The sequence below is a fragment of the Cebus imitator genome, unplaced genomic scaffold (assembly GCF_001604975.1).
Source record: "Cebus imitator isolate Cc_AM_T3 unplaced genomic scaffold, Cebus_imitator-1.0 Scaffold419, whole genome shotgun sequence".
Lineage (NCBI taxonomy): Eukaryota > Metazoa > Chordata > Mammalia > Primates > Cebidae > Cebus > Cebus imitator.
Genome location: NW_016107734.1, coordinates 837,237 through 843,595, shown reverse-complemented (window position 1 = coordinate 843,595; position 6,359 = coordinate 837,237).

Sequence of the window (6,359 nt, the reverse complement as noted above, 5' to 3'; positions counted from 1 at the left end):
GAGTTATTAAAAAAAAAAAAAAAGAATCCCAACCAGCCCCTTCTCAGGGCAGTCTGGGGTCCTCCCTTCTGGAAACTCTCTTGCTCTTGGGTGATCCCAGTTGTGGATATGGTGAGAAGAAACAGAAGGCCAGATCCCTGATGCCCGAGATGTGCCCACAGTGGTCTGCGCTTCGCCAGCACCAGTGGCCCCTGGGACAACGGCCAGGCAAGAGGCCAGACCTGATGGAACGGGAGGGTTGGGCTCCAGGGAGCAGACCCCCGCAGTGCCCACCATGTGTGCTGGAGTGGGAAACGGTGGGAAGTCCCATGGTGAGGACCCAGGTGCTTGAGGCACAGGAGGCGGATTATGCATCTTCTGCAGATGAGATGTGAGCTGGTGCCACGGCCACGGAATGTTGCCACGCAGACACCAGACATCCAGCTGAAGGACAAGGACAGAAGGATAAAGGGCCAAGTGCATGAGAAGGGTTCTCCAGATCCTAGGTGTGTTCTGAGAGTGGGCTGGAGACACACGGGTCTGGGAGTGATGAGCTCTGGGATGCAGAAATGCACCTGCTGGCTGACACATGTAGTCCCAGCTACTCAGGAGGCCGAGGCTAGGGGATTGCTTGAGACCCAGAGTTTGAGATCAGCCTGGGCAACACTGCAGGACTCCTGAAATTAAGGCACCGGCCAGGCACAGTGGCTTATGCCTGTAATCCCAGCACTTTGGGAGGCTGAAGCTGGCAGATCACCTGAGGCCAGGAGTTCGAGACCAGCCTGACCAACATCGAGAAACTCCGTCTCTACAAAAATTACAAAAAATTAGGTGAGCGTGGTGGCATATGCCTGTAATCCCAGCTACTTGGCAGGCTGACGTACGAGAATCACTTGAACCCAGGAGGCAGAGGTTGCAGTGAGCCGAGATCACACCATTATACTCCAGTCTGGGTAACAAGAGCGAAACTCCATCTCAAAAATTTAAAATAAAATAAAGGCACCAAGGTTTCAGATAGGAGCCTCTTCCCTAGCATCTACCACGTGGCGGTTTCTCAAGATTAATGAGAACAATTTCGTCTTCTGCTTAAAAACGAAGGTCTGCTTAACGTGATTGCCAGTTGTCAGCCTCCAAGGTTCTGAAAACGGGAGAGACTGCAACCTCCTAAAAAGATAAAATTCTTGGCCAAGTGTGGCAGCGCACGTCTGTAATCCCAGCACTTTGGGAGGCTGAGGCAAGAGGGTCACTGAGGTCAGGAGTTCAAGACCAGTCTGGCCAACAACGGAGAAACCCGTCTCTACTAAAAATACATAAATTAGCCAGCGTGATGGTGCACACCTGTAATCCCAGCTACTCAAGAGGGTGAAGCATAATCGCTTGAACCAGGGAGGCAGAGGTTGCAGTGAGCCAAGATTGCACCACTGCACTCCAGCCTGAGCGACAGTGAGACTCCGTCTCGAAAAAATAAAATTAAAAACCCAAATTCTTGATAGCTAGAATGTTGGCATTCAGAGTCAGAATGCTCCCAATTGTAAAAGATTTTTTCTCGATCAGTGTTTTTTTTTTTTTTTTTTTTTTTTTTTTTTTTGAGACGGAGTTTCGCTCTTGTTACCCAGGCTGGAGTGCAATGGCGCGATCTCGGCTCACCGCAACCTCCGCCTCCTGGGTTCAGGCAATTCTCCTGCCTCAGCCTCCTGAGTAGCTGGGATTACAGGCACGCACCACCATGCCCAGCTAATTTTTTGTATTTTTAGTAGAGACGGGGTTTTACCATGTTGACCAGGATGGTCTCGATCTCTTGACCTCGTGATCCACCCGCCTCGGCCTCCCAAAGTGCTGGGATTACAGGCTTGAGCCACCATGCCCGGCGATCAGTGTTCTTTAAACTATAGGCTGCCTTCCATTTGTGGGCCACACAATCAATGCAGTGGTCACCTCTGGTGTTTTAGTTCTAAGAATAGAGACTAAATGGAAACATTCGTGTGTGTCCTGTGCAGTGAGTGTGATCATGTCAGGAAGCTTATTTCTGTTACACATGCATCCTTCCAGAGACTGGTTCTCATATCCCAGCGAGTGTTAAGAAGCCACAGCAGTTAGCATCGTGGTGATGAAGGACGAGGGCTTGGGGAAGATGCCATCTTTGCGTGGTGAGCTCTCCTCTCCCAAAGGGTAACCAAGGGTGACACACCAGCTGTATTCTGACACCTCCACTTACCACTTCCTGTAATTCCGGCACTTTGGGAAGCTTAGGTGAGAGGATTGTGTGAGGCCAGGAGTTTGAGAACAGCCTTTGAAACTGCATCTCTACCAAAAAATACTCCCAGTTCTTCTAGCAATGCTTTTCTTTTCTTTTTTTTTTTTTTGAGACAGGGTGGCACTCTGTTGCCCATGCTGGAGTGCAGGGGTGTGATCATAACTCACTGCAGCCTTGACTTCCCAGGTTCAAGTGGTCCTCCCACTTCAGCCTCCCAAGTAGCTAGGACTAGTCACGTGCCACTACCATGCCTGGCTAATTTTTGTATTTTTGTAGAGCCGGGGCTGCCCAGGGTGGTCTCAAACCACTTAGCTCAAGCGATCTTCCCACCTTGGCCTCTCCAAGTGCTGGGATTCCAGCTGTGAGCACCACGCCAGCCTCTTCCTGCAATTTTTCAAACCACCCTAGTTCCCCCATCATCAACTATTGTGTACGTGCGGTCTTCATAGCTGGAAAGAATATGGGCTCTCAAATGGGCAGCGATACGCTTATTTTTTAATTTTTATTTTGCAGATGAAGTCTTGCTCTGTCCCTCAGGCTGAGTGCAGTGGCGCAATCTCAGCTCACTGCAACGTCTGCCTCCCAAGTTCAAATAATTCTCCTGCCTCAACCTCCTGAGTAGCTGGGACTATAGGTGCCTGCAACCACACCCAGCTAATTTTTGTATTTTCAGTGGAGATGGGGTTTCACTATGTTGGCCAGGCTGGTCTCAAATTCTGGGCAGAGATATGTTTCTTTGAAACAGCAACTAAACTCCTTGACTAGACTCCGCAGTGCTGTGGTCTGTGCATTCTTTCTACTTTTTGGGGAAATCCTTGCACATCCATGAGTATGAGGGAAATGGAAACACAGGGGGCCCACTGGGAAAATGAAATGGTTTCAAAGCAAAAACTGACCTGACTTGAGAACCTGGCACGTGTCAGGTTTTTACCAGGCTAAGACAACAGGGAGACATGAGCTCTTCTCCTCCCACGCGTATTCTGTACTGGGATGGAGGTAAATCACCGCACACAAACATGAGTCCAAGAGAGCAGGGAATAACACCGGGCTCCAAGCAGAATTCGCCTGTTCCAGCAGAAGGCAGGGAAAGGTGGAAGCAGCAAGAACAAAGAGCTTATTGAGTAGCATCTTCCACAGCCACGAGACTGACCTTGCAACCCCGGCGCCTGCTGGGGAGGGAAGGGAAGGGACATGCAGGCTGCCGAACAAGGGAAGGATTCGCGTTAGTGAACGCCATCTCCCTTTAGCTATGGAAACTGCAGAGGATGCTCTGTCTTGGCAAAGGACGTCTAGGGTGGGTTGGAGCTCTGCAACAGGAGCCCACAGAGCAAGCTGGAAGCCTGAGGCTGGGCACGCAGGCTTACGTCACTGAGAAGTGTATCTTGGAACTCCCACATCTATTCAATGCTCCCTGCTGGTATTTCTTACTTACTTCCTTGGGTAGGGTTAGGGTCAGGACTGCAAGCAGTTCTTGTTGGTTTAGCAAGCTACAGAGGGTTCTCTTCCCTCGGGGGAAGATGAATGTGCTTGGTGAGGCCGCCTTCACTGGAAACATGCCCACCCCTCCTCCAGATGACAGGTGACATTTCAAAGGAGCAGCTTGCAAAAAACCCTCAGCTGCTGACTGCACGTTACTCCCTTAAAAAACTTCCATCTGGGCTGGGCGCGGTGGCTCATGCCTATGATACCAGCACTTTGGGAGGCCGAGGCAGGTGGATCACGAGGTCAAGAGATCGAGACCATCCTGGCCAAAATGGTGAAACCCCGTCTCTACTAAAGGTACAAAAACTTAGCTGGGTGTGGTGGTGCGTGCCTGTAGTCCCAGCTACTCTGGAGGCTGACGCAGGAGAATTGCCTGAAAATGGAAAATGGAAGTTGCAGTGAGCCGGGATAGCGCCACTGCACTCCAGCCTGGCGATAGAGCGAGACTCTGTCTCAAAAAATAAAAAAGAAAACCCCCATCTGGCTGGAGGAAGAGGACACACAGCAAATAAATTCAGATGTTTTATTCTGTAAAGCACATATGCACATACTTCAAACACAGAAAATTAATCTGGAAGTGAATGCCGTAACAGATCAGCTACTGACCATCATGCAGCAAGAGGTGAAATGGACCCGCTGGCCCTCAGGACCCCACAGTGCCTGCAGGAGGGTGAAAACCCAGGAAGCTGAAGCCCTACACGCTGCCGAGGAAAACGCAATAGACATGGCAGGTGCCCGACAACAAGAAACACTTACAAAGAGAATCAAAACTGATTCAAGTCATACAGTGAAAGGACAAAAGGAAAAAGGAAAGAGATCAATATGATCTGAAACAATCATTTTAGGAGTAAGTTGCTGACCTTTTGCTGGCCCTCCAATCCGAGATGCCTGAGGGTGAGCCGCTGCTCCTGCACGAGGCTGCCCTGAACGGCAGGCAAGCGCACCCCATCTGTCGCACTCTTGGAATCCTGAGGTCCACCAGCAAACTCCGGCTGAGTGCTGAGCCTGGGAAGTGCCCGGATGGTGACAGGTCCCCTGAGCTTCCTGAGACTCGGTGGGAGTCTCTTCAGGTCCTAGGCCTCTTCACCCAGGCCCCCAGGCCTCTTCTCTCCCCACAGCCTTCCTTTACAAACCTGATTGACTCTGCGTTTCTGTAAGATCTTTGAGAAGCACTTGCTGAGGTGAATGTTGGATTTTAAAGTGTGTGTCCTGGCCTTGGGACAAGCCATCTGTCCAGGCATTTTTGGCACTTCCTTTCCTCACACTTAACAGCGTCGCTCCTCCCCTGGCTACAGATTCCAGCCACTCCCTGTCATTAAAACAAGGGTAATTAACATTAGCAACAAGCTGGATTGAGCGAACCAGTGAAATTGGCTTTTTCACTGTCTCCTTTGTTACTGCTCTGCCAGCTATAAATCTATCCCTGTAACTCTGCTTCACTGGGATTTTACTAATTCAGCAGCAGCTTAATCTAGGATCTGACAGTCCTAATGATAATGCCGTTTCTAGAGCCAAGCCATGTGGCTCTTTCTTAATCTTGTCTCCTAAGGGTCTCAAAGTCTCTAAGGAGAAAACTAAATTAACAAGCTAGCCATGCATCATGTAAGCAACTTGTATCATACAAAGAAACTGGATAGACAGTACAATTACTGTGCTTGAAAAATCCTAAAAGGAAAAAAAGGAATACTAACATATCAAGTTACTACAGTGATTAACAATCTTCAATAAAAGCCCGCAACTGTTTTCCATTCAAAAATGCCTGGGATGAAAGGTTCTAGGCCAATGTATTTCAGACTGCAGGAACTAATCCTGATTTAGAACAGACTATAAGCCTACAATTAAGGAAAGCAAGTACTGATGGTCATGTCCAAGGTTTTAATTGCCCTTCTGTTCTAACACTGCCTGGGAGAACAAAGAAGTCATTAATGACAATGAGCTATTAAGGCAAAAAGTTAATAAGAAAAACAGTAAGAATACAACTAATAAGAAAGGACTGGAAAAGATAATGCACATTCTGCTTAAATGAATAAGGATTAGAAGGAAAAAGAGACAAGAGGAACTAGACAATGAAACAAAATGTTTTAAGAGGGCTGAGCTCAGTGGCTGATGCCTGGAATCCCAGGATTTTGGGAGGTCGAGGTGAGAGGACCATTTGAAGCCAGAAGTTTCAGGTGAGCCTGGGCAACAGTGAGACCCTGTCTCTACAAAAAATTTAAATATTAGCCAGGTATGATGGCACACGCCTGTAGTCCCAGCTATTCAGGAGGCTAAAGTGGGAGGACGGCTTGAGCCCTGGAGTTGGAGGCTGCAGTGAGCTGTGACTGCACCACTGCACCCCAGCCCAGCAGACAGAGCAAGACCCAGTCTCAAAAAACAAAACAAAACAAAAACAAGAAAAAAATTTATAAGAAAAATGCTTTTGGTCTTCTCTGATAAATGGCAAATCAGAACTACATTCCTTCAAATTTCATAGGCATCGTTTTCATGTTACTAATCTATTAGCTGCTTTCCTTCTTAAGATGTTAGTTGCGCCGGGCGCGGTGGCTCAAGCCTGTAATCCCAGCACTTTGGGAGGCCGAGGCGGGTGGATCACGAGGTCAAGAGATCGAGACCATCCTGGTCAACATGGTGAAACCCCGTCTCT